This window comes from Neolamprologus multifasciatus, chromosome 8 (genome assembly GCF_963576455.1).
Source record: "Neolamprologus multifasciatus chromosome 8, fNeoMul1.2, whole genome shotgun sequence".
NCBI classification, from domain to species: Eukaryota; Metazoa; Chordata; class Actinopteri; order Cichliformes; family Cichlidae; genus Neolamprologus; species Neolamprologus multifasciatus.
Window position 1 is genome coordinate 3,520,801 of NC_140446.1, and position 25,233 is coordinate 3,546,033.

General features: G+C 39.7%; 2 pseudogenes across 2 annotated transcripts; both read left to right on the forward strand.

Moving 5' to 3' along the window:
• The first annotated feature begins 796 nt into the window (after positions 1 to 796).
• LOC146512222 (UDP-glucuronosyltransferase 2B31 pseudogene) lies at positions 797 to 5,025 on the forward strand (annotated as a pseudogene). Its single transcript, XR_014875724.1, has 2 exons — positions 797 to 859; positions 2,820 to 5,025. The product of XR_014875724.1 is annotated as a UDP-glucuronosyltransferase 2B31 pseudogene (transcript).
• A 2,321-nt stretch (positions 5,026 to 7,346) lies between these two features.
• LOC146512223 (UDP-glucuronosyltransferase 2B31 pseudogene) lies at positions 7,347 to 12,889 on the forward strand (annotated as a pseudogene). The gene is made up of 2 exons (XR_014875723.1): positions 7,347 to 7,649; positions 11,181 to 12,889. The product of XR_014875723.1 is annotated as a UDP-glucuronosyltransferase 2B31 pseudogene (transcript).
• The last annotated feature ends 12,344 nt before the right edge of the window (positions 12,890 to 25,233 follow it).

The following is a 25,233-nucleotide window of genomic DNA, read 5'->3' on the forward strand; positions in this document are numbered from 1 at the left end:
CATTTGATTCACCTTTTATTATTTATTATTTATTTTATTTTCACTTGCTGAATATGGGACAGACTTGACTGGGGGAAAGAAAAGGGAGAAAGAAAGAGGGAAAGAAAAATAGTTGAGAAGAGGGACGGGGGAGAAGGGCAAAAACCAAAAACCAACAGAATAAGCAGAAAAAAAACAAAAACAAAAAAAACAAAAAACTGCTTATTCTTGGAGAAAGAAGGCAGAGGTGTACAAGCCAAATAAAAAGGGTAAACACGGTTGTGGAAGTGTTATGCTGTGGCGATGCTTCAGTAGTGGGAACCGGGAATCTTGTAAAGGTGGCAGGAATCTTGTAAAGGAAGGATGTGAAAGTTGAACTTTCTTGACTGGCCTACACAAAGCCCTGACCTGAGTCCCACTGAAAAACTGTGGGGTGACTAAAGTCCATGCAATAAGAACTTCAAATATGGAGGAGCTTGAGAGGTTGAAGAAAGAAGAATAGGCCGGGATTGCTGAAATGATTGTGGGCTGTTATCCAGTAAAAAGGTTACACAACTCCCTATTAGCAGCAGGGAGGCTAAGAATTGGGACCCTGGTATTTTTTGTGAAATAATTTAGCTTCTGTCTGCAAAGTTAAATAATATAAGCATCCAAAATAAAACTTGGATGTTTGGAAGAGCTGTGGCTGTTTGCCGCTCATTTGTGAGTTGTGACTGTGAGTCCAAATTAAAATTAAGGATATATTTAAGATCCACACGCCTCCCAGCTTATGCAACACAATAATCAGGATTTGGGTTCTTTTCTTATGTAATCTGAAGTTGAGCTCCCCTCTTCCACACTAGTCTGAAAGTACTTTTCTCCACACGCTCGAGGATTGAAGGTAGGTTCATACGCCCTATGCTTCGCATTAATAGTAAATTGAGTCAAAATGCTTACTTAGCAACTGTCATGCAGACAGGAAACAGAATACAAGGGTGTGTGTCTTCTTTGGTGTTATTTTAGCTTATTAGAAAGTCCCTGCTACACACAGATGATGAGATTAGAGACTGCAGGCAGGACATACCCCCCACTGGACTGTGATTTGTTGCAACATTTCATGTTAACTGGTTTGGACAGTGTAGCTGTGTGTGTATGTGTCTTATTATGGCAAAATGTCATCCTTAACAGAGCTCCTGCAGCGGGAACCACACCAAAAGGTTTTGAGGGCTTTGCAAGTATTTTGCGTGTCTATAAATAGATTTTGTCCAAGCTACACAATATGCAGTGATGGATCTTGACAACTGCAAGGGTTGTCAAGATCCAATCAACCAATGAGTTCAAAGAGGTGTGATTGAACCTCTAATGTTAAAAGACATCCCTTTACAAAGAAACCCACTGATTCTTGGTTTTATTATCTGAGTAAGCGATGACCCAACTTGACCCTAACTGTGATCAACAGAAATGAAAGGGAAGGACATCCTGTCGCTATCTGGAAACTGATTAAAAGACATGTTTGACTTTTCAAACGTGTTTTCCGTGCCGTCTTTTGGACGAGTTGTTGCTGGTATTACTGGAAACAAGTATTATATGTTCTTTTAGATAACACACACTGATATCCTACACTAACATTTTGCAGATCTCCCAGCTGAGTGAAAATGTACATAACACAAGTGGATAGAAACACACTAACTATGGTTTTAAAGTAACTGAGTGCAGTAGTTAGATGCATTGTTTTTATAACTTTTATAGCATTCTATTTATTTTGGAAGCACAAAATCCCAACAACAGTCACCTCAAGGCATTTTATACTGTAAGGTAGACCCAACAATGATACACCCAAAAGTTGAAAAGTAAAAACTGAAGAGTAGAAACATGAAAATAAAAAGTGAACTCGTCCCTGACCTCGTCCCGGGAGTTCTTGCCCCAAGTGGAGGAGTTAAAGTATCTTGGGGTCTTGTTCATGAGTGATGGGAGAAGAGAGCTGGAGATTGGTTGCGGTGATGCGGACGCTGTACCGGTCTGTTGTAAGAGAGGTGCGTGTAAAAGCGAAGCTCTCAGTTTACCTGTCGATCTACGTCCCTACCCTCACCTATAGATATGAAATGTGGGTAGTGACCGGAAGAACGAGATTTGGGATACAAGCGACAGAAATGGGCTTCCTCTGAAGGGTGGCTGGCCTCTCCCTTAGAGATAGGGCGAGAAGTTCAGCCATCCGGGAACAGCTCAGAGTAGAGTCGCTGCTCCTCCACATCGAAAGGAGCCAGTTGAGGTGGTTCGGGCATCTGACGAGGACGTTTCCTGGGCGTCTCCTGGGTGAGGTGTTCTGCAGTGGGAGGAGGCCCAGGGTCAGACCCAGGACATCCTGGAGAGATTATATCTCTCAGCTGGCCTTGGAACGCCTTGGTGTTCAACCGGACAAGCTGGAGGAGGTGGCTGTGTAGAGGGAAGTTTGGGCTTCTCTGCTTGGCCTGTTGCTCCCACGACCCGGCCCTGGATAAGTGGAAGAAGATGGATGGACCTAATGATTGCCCAGTAGTTAATTAATATATTCATACCTGAATTCATATTCTGTCATCATAATGTACCGTTGAATATTGAAGAAAAGTTTGGCTGCTGAGGAATAATTTCTCCCCACAGTGCCTTGAAAATTCATGTAAAGATGAGGGTTGAGCTTGGTTTTTTTTTTCTTTTTGTACAGAAAAGTTGGGCGTGACAGCCCCTTTTGATAATGGTCTAATCCAGTGGGTCCTGTAGCAAAGCCAGGAGTGAAGACAAGCTCATAAAATGACTTAGAAGGAATTCAAGTTCTAATTTAGGCATCATTGAAATAATCATTATTATTTTTTTTTTGTTTTCCTCAGACTTGATCCATGGGGAGCTTTCCAGGAGTTTCTCTGTTTCTACTGGGCGCGACATTGTCCTTAACTGTAAGTCCTGTCCAGGGTGGAAAGATTCTGGTGTTCCCCGTTGATGGCAGCCATTGGTTGAACATGAACCTGCTGATCCAGAGCCTCCACACCAAAGGCCATGAAGTCACTGTGGTCCGCACAGCCACTAGCTGGTATGTCAAAGAAGAGGCACCACATTACAGCTCCATCACTGTCACCTTACCAGAGGCTGTCTGGATAGAGGAGCAGGACTTCTTTGTAACTTTCCTGATCAAGATACTGGAGATCCAAAAACAGGGGATGTCTTTCATGGCTGTCTTGAAGTTTTACTGGGAAGTGCTAGGTTCTGTATCAAAAATCTACCAACAAGCTAGTCTGTTAGGTGTAGAAATATTTGAGAACAAGACTCTAATGTCGAAGATACGTGACTCTAATTTTGACCTGGTTCTTTTGGACCCTGGACTTCCTGTTGGAGTTATAGTGGCCCATAAACTAAAGCTTCCAGTTGTTTTTAATGTTAAATGTATGACCAGTGGGGATGGCCATTTTGTTATAGCTCCATCTCCAACGTCATATGTCCCAACTTCTGGAAATGCCATATCTGACAAGATGACCTTTTTTGAAAGAGTCAAAAACACATTCCACTACTTCCTCAACACCTGCATTGACAAGTTTATAGTGTGTCCTCCCTATGATAGAATAGTAGAAAAGTACTTAGGCCCAGATGTGAACTTCTATCAGCTTCTTCAAGGAGCAGACCTGTGGCTCATGAGAGTGGACTTTGTCTTCGAATTCCCCAGGCCTACCATGCCGAACATTGTCTACATTGGAGGATTTCAGTGTAAGCCTGCTGAGGCCTTACCTTCAGAGTTGGAGGAGTTTGTTGAAAGTTCAGGAGAACACGGCTTCATCCTGATGTCTCTGGGGACGCTGGTGAATGGTCTGCCAATAGAAATAACGTCAGAAATCGCCGCTGCCTTTGCTCAGCTTCCTCAAAAGGTCGTATGGAGGCATGCTGGTGAACGCCCCAACAATGTGGGGAACAATACCCTTCTGGTGAAATGGATGCCCCAAAACGACCTGCTGGGTCACCCAAAGATAAAAGCCTTTGTGGCTCATGGTGGCACCAATGGGATCTATGAGTCCATGTACCATGGTGTTCCAATTATTGGCATTCCCCTGTTGTTTGATCAGTTTGAAAACATTTTGCGAATGGAAGTTCGAGGAGCTGCTAAAATGGTGGATGTAACAAAAATCACCCAGCAGAATTTCCTCAAAGTCCTACAAGAAGTTCTTAACAATCCCTCCTACAGGAACAACATGAAGCGTCTGTCTGCTCTCCACCGAGACAGACCAATGCATCCTCTGGATGCTGCAGTTTACTGGATTGAGTTTGTTATGAGGCACAAAGGAGCTGCACATTTACGCACCGAGTCTTATAAGATGCCCTGGTATGTGTATCATTCTGTGGATGTTATATGCTTTTTGTTGGTCATCTTGTTTATGCTGACAGCCTTTGTAGTGGCAGTCATACGATTCACGTGCCTTCGAATGTGCAGGAGGAGGAAACCAAAGCAAGAGTGACTCCTTGAATGAAGATGGATCCAATTAAAATGTTATATTGATATTCTAGATTTTTCTTGTTGTCAACCAATCACATTAAAATACTGAACTTGAAAGTCCTGGAATACTGTTGTTGCTGCAATGCTTATAAGTTTTTTTGGGGGGGTTGCTCCAGAAAGAGCATCCACTGTAACAGAAATGTGCCAAATCAAAGATGGGGAGCTTCCTGCTTAGTCATTTAAACATGAAATTTTAATTCAAAACAAACATATTTCCATATTTTGTGAGAGAGGGGCAGGGATTTCTGCATGTGTAGTCTATGAAATTAAAACACATTAAGAAGTTTGAGGTTGCATTGTTGCATGTGTTGCATGGGATTTTAACATGTATTATAAGACATTTCTTATTATTAAAAAACTTTATTTACATATTGAACACATTTATGTTTTCCACATGTAAACACACGTGGTTTGTATGTTTTGTCTTTCACCTTGCAGTTAGCTACCAAAATGAGTTCAGTAAGTAATTCTCCAATAAACTCAAGAAAAGTGAATAGCATGTCATGCAGTTTTTGTGTTATCCTTGCGTAGATTGTCTGCTGTTATGTGCTGTGCTGCACAGTGATGCAGGAGTAAACATATACAATTATCCTATTGATAGTGGGAGGAGATAAAGGTTGGCTTCATTTGTCTGACTAAGCTTTAAGCACAGTATTTGAACCTTATAAACAAAGGACCAAACCATCAGGAAGCCTAATGCTTTATAATTAAACACAGAGTGAGTCTTCAGGCTGAATCCTCTCGTGGTTCCTGTTCTGAAAGACAGTTCGGACTACAGTCATTGGTTAGGACGGAGAAAAAGGCAGAAAATGTTAGACACATCTCTGCAGGCTTGGACAGGTAACATCAATCACATCAATCAGGCTGCTGAACAAGAGCATCATAAGAAGCTTTTCATAAGCAATTACTGCTGTATTATTATTTTATTAATTCAGCACCATTACATTTCTGCTAAATATGATTTGAGTTTATTACTGATTGTATAACCTACTGTTTTACATGGAGTACTTTTTATTGGTGTTTTACCAAAACAGTAATTCATTTTTTATATAATTGCATAAAAAAAGTCTAATCTGAACTTATTTCAAAGCATCAGTTACACTTTATTTAACAGATTTTGAAACTTAAAGCCACTAATATATGATGGTGTAACATTGTAGACAAAGCTAAACAGCAGTATATAAGTAATTGTAATCATCTCCAGCTGCAACACTGACATGATACACATCAATAAATCAATAATTATCAGCAGCACAAGGAGTTCTTTTACTTAAAGAACATTTACTGTGGGTATGTAATAAACATTTTGCTAAAGCTAAATTTTGTGTCATAATTTCTGCATTTAGGCTGAGCATTGTGCTCATGGCTACCCATCCAAAATATCCTGGAAACGTCCTCGGTTTCTAAGACCACATTCTGTCATTTTTCACACACAGACTCTAAAAGTATGAATGTTACCAGCTACATGGTCACAGCTCATAAGAAGAAACCCTTTCATTGTTTGAATGAACTTTTACTCCCTTGATTCATTTCAACCTTATTCCACAGTTCCCTCAAATCTAGTTTTACAGCATACAGCAACATTTAGCCCCTAAAAAACCTGGTAACTTGTGTTGATTAGAGAAAAAGAAACCAAACTCTAAATTATTTTGCTGTTTTATTTCATTTGATTCATATGAAACTCTGGTGGTCTGAATCTGTGCTTTGAATACTGAAGTTGGTATAAGGGAAAAACCCTAAACGGTGGTGTTGACTGCTCATTTGTGGGTTTTGATTTGAAATTGAAATGAACACTAGATATATCTTTTAGATGTATTTTAATCAATGGGCAATAGTGGTTTACAGGAGTGGGTGAGTGGGAGGATTATAAGGTTCAAAAATGAATAAGAAAGTGTTTACAGCAGTTCTGCAGTTCCTCTGCTGTCTCCAAACGCAAGCCAGTCCTCACAGACTTTACAGCAGAAGGAAAGATGTTTACAGCTTGATACATGAAACCTTTTTTGTTTTCTGGGGGTAAGGTCTACCTTTATAACAACTGCATCATGGGAGACGTTTTCTATAACTTGTATTTTTACATTTTTTTAAGACTCAAAGTCTGGAAAGTGGCTGGCTTTTGACACGTGTGCCAACACATGAATCCACTACATGATTATTTCTGACTCCAAGAAACTAAAATGGCAACAGCAACATCTAATAGCAGTCAAAATTCAACGTGAATCTTTCAGCCCCTGCTGCTAGTATCAAGAAAGATTATGTCTCCCATATCATGCACACAAATAAATCACATTTATGCTCATATTTTATGGCATAGGTATCGTCTTTGGTTTGATCCATTAGCCATGGCTGTGTGTAAGTAATTATGAGAATGAAGTAGGTAAAATCAGTAGCGGCTGCGCACCCTGCAGGTGTAGTCTAATCACTATGAATTTCCATTCGAGGGGTAATTATTTGACCTCTAGTAATTTTCCACACTTTTTTCGAGAGCTAAAAAGCTTCACATGTTCCCAGATATTAAAGGATATATATTTATACTACTTTTATAGATTAAACAGGCATTCAATCTGATGAGTCTGATTCTGTCTTTACCTTGTGTATCAGCAGCACTGTGGTGTTGGGATTAACACTGATTACTATACAAATGCAATCATATTAAAAACTGTATAAATGTTGCACCTCTTTTAAAATGTTATTTTTTGTATTGTTCCACTAAGGTCACAGGAAGCTGTGAGGGCTGCTGTGTGCGTTGCTCCAGTGACAACCCATTGGTTCTCTCAAGGTTATTTCCTGAGAATGCCGAGAGCTTTTGCAAACTCCCAGAATTTGCAATTCCAGGTTTTTTCTTTTGTCATTGGAATGTTCTTACTTTCTAGGAACAGGGATATCTCACTGGTTGAGCTCATACAGGTCAAGGCTTTATTTTTCCATTTAAGAAGATATTGTGTTACTCCACAGTTTTTGTGTGTGTGCCACAGAGTATGTGCTCTGTAGGAAGACTGCTTCCCTTTCCTCCCCCAACCCTAAACTGCACACATGCATATGAAACCCACTGGTTACACACTCCTCCCACCTTATGCAACACAGTAATTAGGATTTGGGTTCTTTTCTCCTGCACTCTGAAGCTGAGCTCCCTTCTCTCAGAGAGGATCCAAAGTACTTTTGTCCACATTCTCAGGCATTTAAGGTAGGTTACAACACTTTCTATCCTTCACAGTGACAGTTAAACGATTATAAATGCTTACTCAGCACTTCCGAAATAAACTCGGAAGACGTAGTTGTTTTTTCTTCAGCAGCTGGCATTCAGAAAAGAAACTGAATACAAGGGCATGTTTCTTCCTCTTTGGTGTTTTTAGCTTGTTAGAAAATCCCTGCTAAATGTAGATGACGAGATTATCGACTGCAGGCATTACTCAGGACATACATAAACCCCCCGAACTTTGATTTGTTGCAACACTTCATGTTACACAGTGATGTCAGCCTGTGTGTGATCTCATTATGGCAAAGTGATCAGTAGCAGAAACTACTCCAAAAAGCTCTGAGTTCGTTGCAAGTATTATGTGTGCCTGGACAGATTCAGTCAAAGTAACAAAGTCCAAACTAAACAATATGCAGTGATGCATCTTTATAGGTATGATGTCATGATCCAATCCAGTCGGAGTTCAAAGAGGTGTGGGTGTTACTTACCCTCTGTTAAATGTAGCAATAAATAGAGCACAGGTTGGGCATTTAGTGGTTTTTAGTATGGTTTAATTTACAAATGATAGCCGCAGAAAACAACAGGAAATGTGGCTTAAAGAAGAATTAAAATGCTATATTACATAGAACTGTATATTTAGAGTTAATGCACACGAGGGGAATGTGACAAACCATTATTTTAATAACCAGAGAAGATCTTGTGGGGGCATCTGCCTCCACGATGATGTCTGCGACTTTATGTTACACAATTGTTGCAGACACAAAGTCACTGCACAGAAAGAGAAACAGACTTATATTAATCAACTGCTCGAGTTTTAAAGTGATTCAACACATACACAGAGTAAAAAGCTCCACTGGTCTCTCACATCTGGCAAAAATTCTTCTCTTGTTGTTGTTGGTCGCTCAGACAGTGATGTTATTAAACTGTTCCAAGTCATTTTAAATGCAGTGTTTTTGAATACACGCAGTGTGAGCTCACCAGTGGCACACTATAGGTACTTTGTACATTGAATACAACCTTTGAAGTATAGTATGGTCATTTAATAACAAATAGACCACCATTATGATGACAGGGACCTCCAGGCGCTAAACCAGCAATCATCAATTGTCCATGGATGTTGTTTTCTGGACTAAATAATGTTATGATTTGGCCCTGTTTGGCCAAAGTCAAGCTTTTTGGAGCTGTCTGAAGTACATGCTACCGGAAAAAAAACACAAAAACAAAACAAATAAAACTTTAGAAAGCTTTGGCAGACAGCTCACAACCTCAGGAAAGTTGGCTGAAATGATCAAGGTGAAATGAGATCTTTTCAAGTTGTGGAAAAGACATTTAGAAAAGAAGACACATTTACATAGAAACCAATTGATCATTGATTGGGTTATCTCTGAAGAGACGTATTTCACTTTACAAATATCGTTTCCATTTAGTTTTTTAAATGAGTTGTTGCTGGATGTGACTGTGTCATTGCATTATTACGCTATCAATGTTCTGTAAGGAGTGACACACTATATATCCTACATTAAGTGTTGTGGAAGATTTTCCACTGATACTAGCAGATCTTCCAGATGACTCAAAATGTGCATAAAACACCAACTGTAGTGGAAAGTCACTGAGTGCACTAGTTAGATGCATTACTCTTATAGCTTTGCCAACATTTTATTTTGGCCCAGGGCAAAAACAGCCATGGACTCATTGACACACACCAAGAAAGTGGCATATTTAGACACCATGGCTCTTCTCTGTCCTGCTTATACAGAGCCTTCGGTCCTTTTTTGTGTTTCTTGAGTAATAGTTTATTGTGTTTGTCTTTGCCAAGACACAAGTACAGTATTGGGTCTCTAATAGACACTTGGAAACACCTCCCCCTCTATTTAACTGCTGGATTTCCTCACTGAGAGGCCACCAGCAGTTCAGGTCAACAACAGCACATCAAGCAGGGATGTGTGCTGAGTCGTCTTCTCTTCACTCTGCTGACCCACAACCATACTCTTTATTAGATTTGCAGGTTTATTTATGGTTTATTTATATTTATTTTTGGCGTTCAGTCAAATTAACAAAGTCCAAACTAAACAATATGCAGTGATGCAACTTTATAGGGATATTGTCAAAGTTTGGCACACATACATACATTTTTGTGCACATCTTGAAATTGTACATATATTTATTCTCATAATTCTCACATTCCTGCTCTTATGATTGGCTTGTTTCTTACATTTCTTTGTTTTGCACACCACTGTTGCTTGTGAAGCTCACATGTGCTGTACCAGTGATGTGACGTGACAATAAAAGTGATTTGATTTGATGATACAACTATGGTGGATTTCAACAGCAAAAATGATGAGACATACTACAGAAGTGAGGTATCTCAATTAGTATGTGGTGCAGTGAAAACAATCTAGACAAGTGACAGCCCTAGTACCCATCATGTGCACCTTCTACCGAGGCCTGATTGAGAGCATCTTCACCAGCTGCATCTCTGTGTGGTTTGAAGACCACAGAATATAGTAAAATGAGCAGGGAAGCTATCTGGGGCCTCAATCTTCTCCCTCCCTCTACAAAACTGTTAGTATTGCGGGTGATCCCACAAACCCCTCACATAGCTTTTTTAGTCTCGTGACCCCAGAGAAAAGTTCTGGGTGGTTCCTCCAGGTTTCATCAGCCAGGCTGTCGTGATAGTGAACTTCCTCCCTCACCTCTTCACCCACTCAGAGTTATCTGCTCTCAAAAAGATGCTCCATGTCTTAGCCTTTACTTTACACGAAGGACTTTCATTCTGATGTTTCCTCACTTGCAATAATGGAGGGAGGCTTTTAATAATCCATTGATACTTTATATTTTTAAATAAAGAAATGCAATAGCGTATATAGCTTTAAGAATTCTTGTAAGCCTCAAATGTATTTGTGCATAGAAAGCAATAATAGAATCTAGGCTTTAATGTATCTTGTGTAATTCATTTTAATATGCTGAGACCTAATAGGTAATTTCGAATCTGTATCTGTATGCACACAATTAAGTTGACTTCATACATGGATGCATTCATTCATATCAGGTCATGACACAATACATGCCTATGTCTTACCATTATATTCAAAACTTTTGCAACAGTATTAGACGCTGAGAAACAATTGTTCCCCCAAGACCTACAAACTCCATGTAAAGACATGGTATTGTCTGCCAGGACATTGTGGTTAGAGTCCTGTTGGGATCTTTTTTGTTTTGAACTAGTATTTGTTTTTCTTCTCTTTTTACTTTTTACCTTTATTTTTGCACACCTGCCTGGTTTAGGTAATTTTAACTACCTGCTAAGAAATAAGAAAGCTATCTAACTTGCACCATTCAAAAAGACAACCCTTTCAACTCAATCAATAATTCTGTAATCTGGTGGGTCCTGCAACTTAAGTAAGTTTGCCAGTTGGAAGAAATTCAAGATGTAATTTATGCATCACTTGTACAATCATACTTGCAACATTGACTGTGAACTTAACAGTTAAATTTTAATTGTTCTGTGGTTTTCCTCAGACTTGATCCATGGGGAGCATTCAAGGAGTTTCTCTGTTTCTTCTGGGGATGACTTTGTCACTACTTCCAAGTCCTGTCCAGGGTGGAAAGATTCTGGTGTTCCCCGTTGATGGCAGCCATTGGGTGAACATGAACCTGCTGATCCAGAGCCTCCACACCAAAGGCCATGAAGTCACTGTGGTCCGCACAGCCACTAGCTGGTATGTCAAAGAAGAGGCACCACATTACAGCTCCATCACTGTCACCTTACCAGAGGCTGTCTGGATAGAGGAGCAGGACTTCTTTGTAACTTTCCTGGTCAAGATACTGGAAATCAAAAAACAAGGGGCATCTTCGATGGCCTTCATGAAGTTTTACTGGGAAATGATAGGTGCATTATCAAAAATCCACCAACAAGCTAGTCTGTTAGGTGTAGAAATATTTGAGAACAAGACTCTAATGTCGAAGATAGGCGACTCTAATTTTGACCTGGTTCTTTTGGACCCTGGACTTCCTGTTGGAGTTATAGTGGCCCATAAACTAAAGCTTCCAGTTGTTTTTAACGTCAGATGGATCACCAGTGGGGAAGGTCATTTTGTTATAGCTCCATCTCCAACGTCATATGTCCCAACTTCTGGAAATGCCGTATCTGACAAGATGACCTTTTTTGAAAGAGTCAAAAACACATTCCACTACTTCCTCAACACCTGCATTGACAAGTTTATAGTGTGTCCTCCCTATGATAGAATGGTAGAAAAGTACTTAGGCCCAGATGTGAACTTCTATCAGCTTCTTCAAGGAGCAGACCTGTGGCTCATGAGAGTGGACTTTGTCTTCGAATTCCCCAGGCCTACCATGCCGAACATTGTCTACATTGGAGGATTTCAGTGTAAGCCTGCTGAGGCCTTACCTTCAGAGTTGGAGGAGTTTGTTGAAAGTTCAGGAGAACACGGCTTCATCCTGATGTCTCTGGGGACGCTGGTGAATGGTCTGCCAATAGAAATAACTTCAGAAATCGCAGCTGCTTTTGCTCAGCTTCCTCAAAAGGTCGTATGGAGGCATGCTGGTGAACGCCCCAACAATGTGGGGAACAATACCCTTCTGGTGAATTGGATGCCCCAAAACGACCTGCTGGGTCACCCAAAGATAAAAGCCTTTGTGGCTCATGGTGGCGCCAATGGGATCTATGAGTCCATGTACCATGGTGTTCCAATTATTGGCATTCCCCTGCTGTTTGACCAGTTTGAAAACATTTTGCGAATGGAAGTTCGAGGAGCTGCTAAAATGGTGGATGTAACAAAAATCACCCAGCAGAATTTCCTCAAAGTCCTACAAGAAGTTCTTAACAATCCCTCCTACAGGAACAACATGAAGCGTCTGTCTGCTCTCCACCGAGACAGACCAATGCATCCTCTGGATGCTGCAGTTTACTGGATTGAGTTTGTTATGAGGCACAAAGGAGCTGCACATTTACGCACCGAGTCTTATAAGATGCCCTGGTATGTGTATCATTCTGTGGATGTTATATGCTTTTTGTTGGCCATCTTGTTTATGCTGACAGCCTTTGTAGTGGCAGTCATACGATTCACGTGCCTTCGAATGTGCAGGAGGAGGAAACCAAAGCAAGAGTGACTCCTCGAATGAAGATGGATCCAATTAAAATGTTATATTGATATTCTAGATTTTTCTTGTTGTCAACCAATCACATTAAAAGACCAAATCTTACTTGAGATTTCTCTTGGGTTAGTCGTTCTTTACTGCTGCTCAGCCTAAAAGGAACAAATAATGAACAAAGCCAGTCCGGACATTCTGTTACAGTTATATCTCTTGGCTTTCCTGGGAACACCTTGATGTTCCCCTGGACAAGCTGGAGGAGATAGCTAGGAAGAGGGAGGTCTGGGCTTCTCTGCTTAGGCTTCTGCCCCCCGCGACCTGGCCCCAGCTGTTATAAAATGGATGGAAAGTAAAAAGTAAATATGGAACACAATAAAAAAAAAAAAAAAACATCCTTACACTAACTTATCCTCCAAAGATCCTGCATCCTAATATAGGGACAGAGCATTTTTCTTTTTGGCCTGTTCCATAAACTACAAAGGTTTTAGGACTGTCTATTTGATTCAAATCACTCTGGTGCTGTCACTGTCACTTAATGCTAATACAAAGTAAGTGATGCAATATTAAACTTCCAATGGTGAGCAATATATGACTATGAAAATCTGACTATGAATTTCATAGTCAGATTTTCTTCATATTTTGCTGGGGACATATCAAAAGCTTAGTGAAATGTGCAAACAATAATGAAAATACAGAATATATACAACCTGCCTTATAGCAGCTTCAAACCAGGCCCATGACTGTACCTCCACAATGTTTTACAGTTGGCTGTAGACACTGTTCTACCTTGTTCCACATCCTCTTCTTTACTTACTGCAGAACCAAAAGTTACCACTGATTTTCTGTCTAATTTTTATGTAATTTGGGACACCTCAGCTTTCATTTCCTGTTTCCTGTCCTTGTAAATGGCTTCTTAACAGCCACCCTTCAACTTGGGACCATTTCTGATGATAGATTTTAGGTCTGATGCTTCATTGTTTGTCTTCGCTGGTCCAGTTTCTTCAAATTTTTTAAGAACACACTGCACAACATGACAAGATACGTCAGGTTTTCAGCTAATAACTCTTTGGGTATCCCTTTGTCTGTGCGAAAATACTAAACTGGACTGAAAATGAGTGAAAAAGCAGCTGAAGAAAAACACAAAAGCCTGGAGAACTATCGGTCAACACCACTTCAAATTACAAAAAAGCCTTGGAATCAAAATATAAAGAAATGAAGGGTGGCTCAAGAGTTTTGGACAGTACTGTGGCAACCAAACACGAGAGAAAATAATCTGTTAAATGTGAAAATTTGACTTTTGTGGATCTGACTGACTTTTAATGTTCTGTTCAATAAGAGTCAAAACGACCAGCTAAGCTCATCACTAAAGGTTTTATAGTAGCCCACCTCTGTTTCCCCACAGAACTCACATTTAAGGCATTTCTGAATGGTCACACATCTGTGTTCAGCCTGTGTTTATAACTACACAAACAGCAAATGCACCTCATGCTCATGTTTCAGTAATTTTACAATACAGTAGTGTCAAGCTGTTTTAGTAAGTTATTGGGTCTTGTCTAAAATAACTATCTGAAACAAAACAAGCCTTTCTGCGAGCAGTTGCATAAAGGAACTATATTCTTTCCAATGTTTACATCCACTAACCAATAGAAGTGTGCAGCCAGCTAACATTACAGAGGAAGTACAAGCTTAACTACCCAGAACCATCCTTTGTTCTTGAATAAACACAAGGTTTGTGGATTATTTTTTATAATTCACTGCTGTTTTTCAAATGTATTTTCAGCCATGTTTGTCACGTCCGGTGTGGCAGACGTGTGGAATTGGAGATAGGACCCAAAATGCGGCAGCTCTGGTGCAGATGAGTGTTTATTTAACAAAAGAAAATACAAACAGCAATGGCGTGGGTGAAGGTGAAACAGGAAATCCTAAACTGGGTAAAACTAACAAAACAAACCAGAAACGAAGATGCAGGGAAGTCCGGGGAAATGCATACGGGGAGACCGAGGGGAAACAACGCAGACGAACCAGCAACGACTAAGACAGAAGACACGACTTAAAAACACTCAGAGAACACAGGGAGATTACACACAGGTGGGAGTGACAGACCTTCACCAATAAAACAGGAAACACACACACGCAAAGACACAGACTAGGAAACGCGGACTTAACACAGGAATAGATGGGCAGAACAGAATAAGACTAAACAGGAGGAACAGAACCAAAATCACACTAATAGAAAACACAAAACGCTGGGTCAAAAGGACCCAGGATCATGACAATGTTAGCCTCAGACTGAAGGTAGATGGATAAAAGGAGACGAATATGTACATTTGATTATCATATTTACATTTACATTCAATATATAAATTCACATTTAATAAATGCTGGAAAGCTGAATGCTCGGTTACTGTTAATGTGGAATTTTGACATAGAATCAGTGAGTGTGTAATTTGTAAGCCACGAGTGTGTTTTTAGCACTGTTACTGTGAACTGATATGTAGTTCTGATGTTTAACAAGCTATGGAAAAAACGAAAAATTTACCTAATTTTTAATGTTCTTTCAATATTTATGTGATGCAAATGTATGTTGTTTAATACCACTTGAAGACAAAATACTTGATTAAAATGTAAAAAATGAAACTTTTTGTCAGAAGCTTTATTTGTTCTGGAAAGTCCGGCATGAGATAAATAAGGATTCTTTTAAAGTGATAATCATGAAAAGCCACTCTAGCAGAATCTAAGAATAAAAAAACAGAGCTGGAAATGTGTTTCTTTACTATTTATCAATGTAAAAGTTACTTATGATCTGCTTTGCTGAACTCGCAGAGTCTGCAGGAGGCTGAACCTGCAGACAGACCGTCCTAATATCAGAGACGAGCTGCAGCAGCCATACACAAACAGAAAAGTGCGATAAGCTCAGTTTGAGTCATGTGGACCACAGTGGGGGGCTTTGTTTTTCTGAGCTGAGGGTTCATTAGAAAGAAGAATGCACTACTTGTTTTTCGTCATCAGCCCACACACTCTCGCTCAGACGCACGTTTTGCGTGTCTAGACTTGAAATATAGGCAGAACCCAAGAGAAGAAAAATAATTTAAAGACTTCCTAACCCACAGAGACAGTGAGTGTGGTTTTCCTGTTATGTATCATAAAACAGTTTCTTTAGCATGACTTTACACGGTATACACGCACAGGCAGTTTCAGGGTAAAACAGGTACATTTGGACACTGCATGTATATGATGTGACTTTGGGGTTCCTTAATGCAACGTTAGAGGGAATACTGCCCTTTTCCTTCACCTAATTTATCTGTCTCTGATATAATAAAATAAATATTTTAATTATTAGATGTTTATTTAGAATTAATTAGAAACAAAAGATAAAAAGCCTGACTATGATGGCGTTCGTTATTATTTGTTATTGATGGAAATCTTACAGAGTCGTAACTTCACCTATAAGAGCGATATTAACATGCAATGTATCGTTCACTCAAACATACTTTAAGTTTTAAATCCAATTTTTTTCCTAATGTGAATGAAATAACTTACATTTTTTGTAAGAAGTAGCCAAAGAGAATTGGCTAAAAAATATTTTTCTTAATGTATAAAAATAACAAACCAAAACAGCATTAGTGCATTTTAAAATATGGGTCACTGGAGTAGATAAATGAAACAGAACAGATACTCAAATTCATTTTTTGGGTAAAGAAGAATCAAAACTTTTACTGAATTTTAACCAGAAGGTGGCAGTGCACCCTTCTGCATAGCAATTTAACTTTAACACACACACACACACACAGGTGGGAGCTAAAGGAATAATTTATTTCTAAGATATTTAGATTTATGATACCTCTATTGTTTTCTTTTGATAAGGGAGATATTAAAAATGTTCTTATTTCATAAATTATGTTTCTCAATAATTTTTAGCTCAATCCGATCAGCTCAGGCATCAAATCTCTCTCTCAAGGCTTCTGCAGAAACCTTAAATGTCTGTTAGCCAAAACAACACAGTATAGTGGCTCAGAAAAATGGAAAGTGTTAGCAAAACAAAGCTTAAAATGTTTTTAAAAAGAACAAAAAACCCATATCTATATTTCAAACAACTTTTCCCTTTTCACACCAATTTTCCAGTGCTCTTTTACGTTTGGCTCTCCTCCCCATCAGTGAGGCTCGCCAGAACTTCGAAACGCTGAGTGGACTGACTGGTGCCTCTTAGCTCACATAAATAAAAAAGTCCCACATGCAGGATGGGGTGTCAGAATAATTTAACAAAAGATGAACTTCAGTGGCTACAGAAAGTCAAAGACTCATAGATAAATCTAAAGCACAGCAAGAGAAACGGGAGATTGAAGAGGCGATGTAAACAGCCAAGATAAACTGAAGACATGACTATACACTCATTTGCCTTTAAATCTTTGTAGCATTGATTCAACTACATGTTGGAAACATCCCTCAAAGATTTTGGACCATATTGTCATGATAGCAACCAGTGTTGGTCAAGTTACTTGAAAAAAGTAATCAGTAACTAATTACTGATTACTTCCCCAAAAAGTAATCCAGTTACTTTACTGATTACTTATTTTCAAAAGTAATTAATTACTTAGTTACTTAGTTACTCTTTAAAAACACGATTTACAACCTGAATAGGTGATAAAGCGATCTCTTTCAGCCCAATTCTACTTTTTCTACATAATCATCATACAAAATGTAATCAAATGGAAAAGTCTCTTTTTAAAACTCGTTTTTATTAGTTTTTCTTTTAACTTTATGCATCAAGCAAAAATTTAATTATATGCAACATTCTCTGACTGGAAGAAATTAGTTTAACATTTAAACTTATTTTCTGCACATTCCAGCACATAAAATAATTTTTTGTGTGTGTTTACACTCACGCTTTCAAATAGATGCAAGTAAAACACAGCAGAAAATAAATAAAGTCAAAGACTAGCGGTCCTTTTGCCCTATTTTCACCTGAAAAGCAGGAGTAGGTAGGCGGAGGTTTACCCTGGTGCAGGTGTGCAGCGGTCAGTGGAAGAATCCGCGAGTTTCTCTGTGAGTTTCCCATTACGTGGTAGCTACTCGGTGCTTGCTCGGAAGTTTAGGGGTTTTTTCGCTGTAAAAAGAAGTTTTCTTCCCACGCACAACGGACACTAATGTTTTTGTCACTTTTTATGGAATCAAACTCAAAGTAAGGTCAGTACTTCCACGCTTTAAACGCTGCACGCTCATACTCTCTCCCACACTCAATATATGATCCATTGTTGATCTGCACACAGCTGTTGCCACAAACGTCGCACTCGCTTACGTCACTGTCATGAGACATTCTCGCAAAAAAAATCACGGTTTTAGTAACGCAGTAACGCAGCGTTCCTACAGGAAAGTAACGGTAATCTAATTACCGTTTTTGCAATAGTAATCTCTTACTTTACTCGTCACTTGAAAAAGTAATCGGATTACAGTAACGCGTTACTTGTAACGCGTTACTGTAATCTGTAATGGTACTGTAATGGTTACTGCCCATCTCTGATAGCAACACACAGCTGCAGTTGTTGGTTGCACATCCATGATGGGAATTTTCTGTTCCATCACATCCAAAATGTGCTCTGTTGGATTGGTCAGTGTGGAGGCCAAAATTAAGATAATTTGAACATCACCGTGATGGATTCCACCATCAGAGGATGGTACACTCTGGCCATAAAGGAATGGACATGATCAGCTACAATACTTTATACTGTTAAATAATGCTCAAATGCATGCCAAGAAGATATCCCCCACACCATTAAACAGTAGCTTTTGATCCATGCATTTATGTTGTTTATGCCAAATTCTGACCTATCATCCAAATGTTGGAGCACAATTCAAGAGTCACCAGAGCAAGCAACAATTATTCAGTCTTCTATTATCTGTTATTATTATTATTAGTGGTGCAACGGATCAAAGAACTCACGGTTTTAAGTCATGAATCGGATCGATTTTCGGATCAGCAAAAAAAGAAAAAAGACAAGAAAAATGTAACTCGCCATTTATTTATTTACGTATTTTCTGCCCATTAAAAAACATTCAACGTAAGACTCGTATAAAAACTCATATAAAACAAATTAATGTGCAATATAGGGCAGTACAGAGCTTTGTATGTACCACTCTGCTGTGATATAATGCGCGGTCACGGTCACGTAGCTTTATGTTGCCCTGGAGATCCACCCATCTGTAGTTAGGGCAACAGAAGAATCCTGGGACAGTTCAGCCATAACTTTAGACTTTTCCAGCTCATACATGCTTGGAACGATCTTGTCACTGAAGTGGACGCGCAACAGGATATCACAGCGTGGCTCAACCATGTTCATCCTATGTTTAAACCACTTGTTTTGCACAATGGAATACGTCCTCATGTCTGCAGCTATAGACCCCAATAGCTTTTGTAATAGCTTTAGCCCGGTCGGATTGGGCAGCAAAGGGCTTCTTAAATGCCGCAAACTCTGCTCCTCGACTTGGACCGCTTTTTTTTCTTTTTCGAATCTTTGGATCACGTGCGTGCCAAACCGTGGAGTGGGATCGGTTCGGATCACGGATCAACAGTGATCCATTGCACCACTAATCATCATCATCATTATTATTATTATTACTATTATTATTATTGTGAGCCTGTGCTAATTGTACCTCCTGTGTCCTGTTTTTAGCTGCAGGAGTGGCACCCAGGTTTCATGTGTTTGATGTGTTAATAATCTCTGGCTCTCTTCCACAGAATGTCTTTGTCCTGTCGTCATCCACTCTACTCAACTAATTGTGGCAGATGGCCGCCCCTTCCTGCCCTGATTCTGCTGGAGGTATCTTCCTGTTAAAAGGGAGTTTTTCCTTTCCACTGTTGCCAAAGCAAGTGCTCATAGGGGGTCATATCGTTGTTGGGGTTTTCTCTGTTTTCTTTGCATTATTATAGGGTCTTTACCTTAACAATATAAACCCCCTTAAGACAGTTGTTGTTGTAGTTTGGCACTATATAAATAAAACTGAACTGGTTCCGGAGATACTTTGAGATACCTTACCTTGAGTGGTTATTTAAGTTTACTTTAAACCTTACGTTAGGCTCAAAGCAGTCTGGCCATTCTCCTCTGACCTCTGAGATCCACTTTGCTGCTCACTGGATATTTTCTCTTTTTCAGACTAGTCCCTGTAAATGCCGTAAATATTAGTAGGTCAGCAGTTTTTGAAGTCACTTAAATCATCTTCCTTCCCCATCCCGATGATCAGTTTGAACATCGGCAGGTTGCCTTGAGCATGACTACATGCCTAAAAGCATTGAGTTGCTGCCATGTGATTGGCTGATTAGATACTTGTGTTGACACATAGCTGAACCTAAGAAAGTAGCAGGAGAGCAAGTGAAAACTAGGAGGCAACAACAGAAAGTGACACTCAAATGAAAATTAAACCTCAAAGCAAAACAGGAAATAACAAACAAAAAACAGAGGCAAGAAGAACAAGTGGCAGTGTACAGAAGAAACACAGCGTGGAACTGAGAGAGGGGCCTAAAACACAAGAAGCATAGTAAGAAAATCCAAATAGAAACCAAAGCTAAAAAAAAAAGATTAAAAACAGTAAGACAGTAAAGAAACCTCATTTAGTGCTGTGTAATTAACACATTGCAAACCCATATCTATTGGGCCACTTATGTTTGACACCCCTGACACTAAGCTGAACTTTCTTTTGTGGGGCACAATGGTATCACTGAACTCCCCAGAAACTTTCATTAGGATTTTTTGGGGTGAACAGAAAAGGGAGGACCGACTTGGTGTGTGGTTTTGGGTGCTGTAGGTGTGCAGAAGGAAATTGTGGTTTTCCTCTGAGATGACCTGGAAATTCATTAAAAGCTGGTAAAGAGAGGTTGTTCCTGTATGTTTACGATCCCTATCATCATCTGCTGGATCCAACAGATCATAGCTTTTGAGTATGAGGTTAATGATTTTGAGTGGTTGATGGAGCTCATTAGTCCTTTTCAAGTCAGTGAAGTTTGCGCCTGACTGTTGATTTCTTAGTTAGATTAAGTTGCCATAAGGTCACATAACTATAAATCAGATTTTAACAATGTATTGCTTAATATTTTTCAGGACAAAAACAAATAAAACGTTTCAGTATTTGCTTTCTTCATGCTTGCAGGTCTCAGATAACTATGTGAACTTTGTGGTCAGAATTATGTGGACAACTCCTGATTTTAGCGTGTGGTTTTGGGTGGGTGCAGCAAACAGTTTCATTCTCAGTGTTAAAATGAATAAACATTTTAGTCAGGGTTAAAGGTTTGTAGCCCTCATTTACTCAATACCATTAAATAAATGGGCTTTGGGTTCTTTTTCTAGTGTACTCTCATACGATATTTTTAAATTAACTTCTCTTTTGTTTCTGGGATCAATTAAGCTTATTCCTTAACAGTAGCACTACACGCAAAAATGAACACTAGTGTCTACAGTGCAGTAAATCATGTCATACACCATGTAAAGTAGAGCATTGCAACCCTCCTTTAATTCACCAAACAATGAAAACAAAATAATAAAATGGCAGATTTCAGTATTCAGGCAAACCAAAAAAAACACACACAGCAATTTACCCACTGTACACAGAATCTCCACATATACAGTGTAAACCACCAGTGATAAAACAATCATAGTCCCAAACTAAACCTAAAGCCGGCAGAGATAAACCCTACGTTGCAGGCCTGTGTTGCTCCAGTATAAATCCAAAACTATCTCCCAACCGGAAGTTCTTCACTCAACGAGCAAAATATAAATAAATAAACTCAGTACCTTGTGAAACGTGCACTTCCCACCAGATTAATCCAGGCAACAAGTTGTCTTCAGCTCCTTCAGAAACACTCCGCTCTGAATGCAGTAGCACAAAGATGAGGAAGGTCCGTGATCTCCACGTGCTCCACAAGCTACCTGTTTTAGCTTCCCACGTTGCCAGAGGTACTCTGAGTGACGCGGGCACTCAGAGTGACTATCTGGGGTGTGTCCGTCGTTATCCAGTTCGGTAACGATCCTCTGCAGCTTGTTACGTTCCGCAACTTTAGCGAAACGGCAGTCTACAGTAGTCCTTATTAGCGAATGGCTGGGTTAGCCTCACTTTAACTTAATGCCTGCACTGCCGCAGTAAACAAAACACACAGTCCAGCAGCTTCACGCCAAAACTTTACCTGTCATGTCACTAACTTACCGACACTGTGACTTATCCTTCCGAAAAGTCAAAACACACTTACTACTAGTACATAAAAACAAGCTAACTTCTCCGGATGCTCCGTGTAACTCACGCACCACCACTCTCCTCGCGCTCTCTTTTTTCTCTTTTTCCTTCTCCACCCTGTGTTACCTTCACAGACCATATCCCCGTAGGAAATTACAGTTCTCACAAGCAATTCACAATAAAACAAAGATAACTTATTTTAAACAATGCAAACATGTTTTTAATCATTTTACATGAACTTTTACCTTTTTAATATACAAGAAAATTTAAATAAATGAACTCTTTGATATTTATATTCTCAGACTTTACTTATCTTTTACTATTTATGCATCTTTTTAACCCGGGTTACAGGTTGTTCACACTACTGTGTACTCATAGGTTAGGGACTTGCAAAGCATGGCCTGCTTTATCATAGATCATAATAAAGTGAAGTGATTAAAAACACATGTAGCTGCTATTAACCTCTGTTAGCTGCAATTAGCCTCTATTACCGTCTGTTAGCCTCTATTAGCTGCTGTTAGCTACTGTAAGCACATCTAACATTGTTGAACTTGGACACTTATCAAATAGTATAAAAGTAAAAGTAACTTATCAAGTGTGTAACATATGCGACCGGTCTCTTTCGTCAAGCAGACTGAGATCCCTCAGTTCAGCTCCAACATGAAACAAAGGCCTAAAATCCAGCTTGTGTGGGGGTGATGGAGCACAGAGCGACAATACGTAATGTATGTAAATATGTAATTTTTTTGTTCCAGATTTTTTTTGATGTCGATTTATGTAAAAAAAAAATTTTGTCTTGCCGCCCCCAAAAATAGAATATTCCAGATATAACCAGAGGCAGGTGGAGTATAAAAGGAAGCCAGTTGCTGTCTGAGAAGTTGGTCTGATTTTGAAGTCAATAAATGTCACAATTTGGTTCTTGAATTTTATCTCTGCTTCAGATCCCTTTGTTCAAACTTTGAAGCTGACTTTTACTTCCTCTTTTATTTTGGAAGTCAGATCCTCGTGTGGTTTTCTGTGTGTTCACTTCCCTCTTCTCTTATTTACCTGCTACTTATAGTGTCTGAGTTAATCTATTCCTTTTTATGTGTCCCTCTGTCTTTATAAAGTAGACCGTGTTTTAGGTTTTTTCCGGCTCTCAATGTTTCTGGATTGATCTAATATTCCTGTTTGAGATAGGGGGGGTTCTGCCACACCTTTATGAACATATCCTTTATGTTCTTCAAAGTTAACAGTTTTAGCAGTGCCATATTGACTTGGTCCATAGACCCATCAGTTTTTGAGTCCCCCCCCCCCCCCCACAGAAGTTGTTGTAAGACAAAGACATCAGTATTTCATAGTAGCAGAAGAATGTAATTGAATGTACAAAGTGTCCACTCATTAAGAAGGGCACCTAAACAGCTGCTTTAACCTTTTATAAGGTTCTAGAACAATAAATACAAAGTCATCAGGCTACAAATGTAAGGACAGGTGGTGCAACGGTTCCCTGGCAGACCACTGGTTAATTTTCGGCCACTGAACTTTCTTTTGTTGGGCACAATGGTATCACTGAACTCACCATAAACCTTAGTTAGGATTTTCTTAGGTGAACAGCAAAGGGAGGGTTGGCTTGGTGTGTGGTTTTGGGTGGTGTAGGTGTGCAGAAAGAAACTGTGGTTTTCCTTTGAGATGACCTGGATTAAATTTTTAAAAAATGTGCTAAAGAAAGGTTGTTATTGTGTCTTTATGATTCCTAGGGCACCTAAACCACATCTTTAACCTTTTATAGGGTTCTATAAACAAGAAAAACTAAATGCCCCAGCAACTCATCCTAGGTGTTATGAACCGAGTGAGTCTGGGTTTTTGATTTCTTCTCCCCTTTTCCCTTCTCTCTCTCTTCTTCTCTGTCTCTCTCTGGGTCAGCCCTTCCTCACCCATTGATATATTGAATCATCAGGCTACAAGTAAGACTCTTAAGCCTCTTTTCCATTAGTACCTACTTGGACTCATCACGGTTCACCATGGTTTTCAGGGTTTTCCATTAGGTCATAGTACCTGGTACCAGGTACGTTTTAGTACCTGCTTGTCCCGTGCCAATCGATCCAAGCAGGTAGTAAAATGTGAAGTTTTCACACGGCATGCCACCGATTTGCTGGTCGAGTCAGTTGACGAGTCATGAAAGTGTCTCATTCCACCATTTTTGAAACCCAACAACGGGGCAAATGGTTACAAAACCCCACTGTGGTCCCCAAGACTGACGAAAAGCCACAGACCAAGCAGCAGGTATATTCTTGCCTCACTGTCCACCATTGTTGTAGCACTCATGTTGCATATTAATTACATCACACCCAGACCAATTGCTATGATGGCAAACACGCACAATGGGTTTTAATGGAAAACCAGTCGATCTGAGTTGAGTCGTGTTGATCCAAGTCGATCCGAGTAGGTTCAAAAGGAAAAGGGGCTGTAGGTCGCCCCAGTTAGCAACCTGTCTGAAGACTTCACAATCAAAGATCAAACATAGATTTACCTGCAGTTTGGGAACAACTCCACTCCACATCAGCACCTGAACTTCCTAAACATCTGTGATCCACACTCAGCCTGCCTGCTCCCAGTTTCTTAAAAACACTTTGCCACAATAAAGATCAATACAGTTCAACTTAAAACACGTTGTTGAGTCTGGTATGTGGGTCCTTCCAGTTCCTGAGGATGCCTCGATGAATCACCACCTTGTGATGGTGCAGGGGGTGACATATGTTGACCAGCGCAATTTGGTGGAACGATATGGTCAGGTGCTTTGAGGAGTGGTTAGTGGAGGAAGTTGGAGGCCTTAGTGGTTTTAAAAAGTGTCCATAAATAAACTTTTTGGTCTGTGATAAATGACAAAACTTCTTGCAGAACTACATGAGTATCATGTAAATACTTTTTTGTTTATTATTATTCTTAGGGCAACACGTTCTCACTCCCAAACCGTAACATTTTACGCTAGGTGACAAATCGTCAACATATTACGTTTTCGGCTACCCACCACGTTCCTAAATGACGACCTCGGAAAAATGAGGAAATATGAGAACCGTATGGACTCAATCTACACATGTTCGCTCTTTTTCTTCAAATCGCTTAGAAACACGCTATTTAACATCATTAAAGTCCTGGATAAGCTCAGGAAAAAGGTTATGGTTAGGGCTAGGGATAAGGTTAGGTTTAGGGCTGGAATACAGGGCTGGAACGTCTGTTACCGAGGGAGCATCATTGCACTGGATTT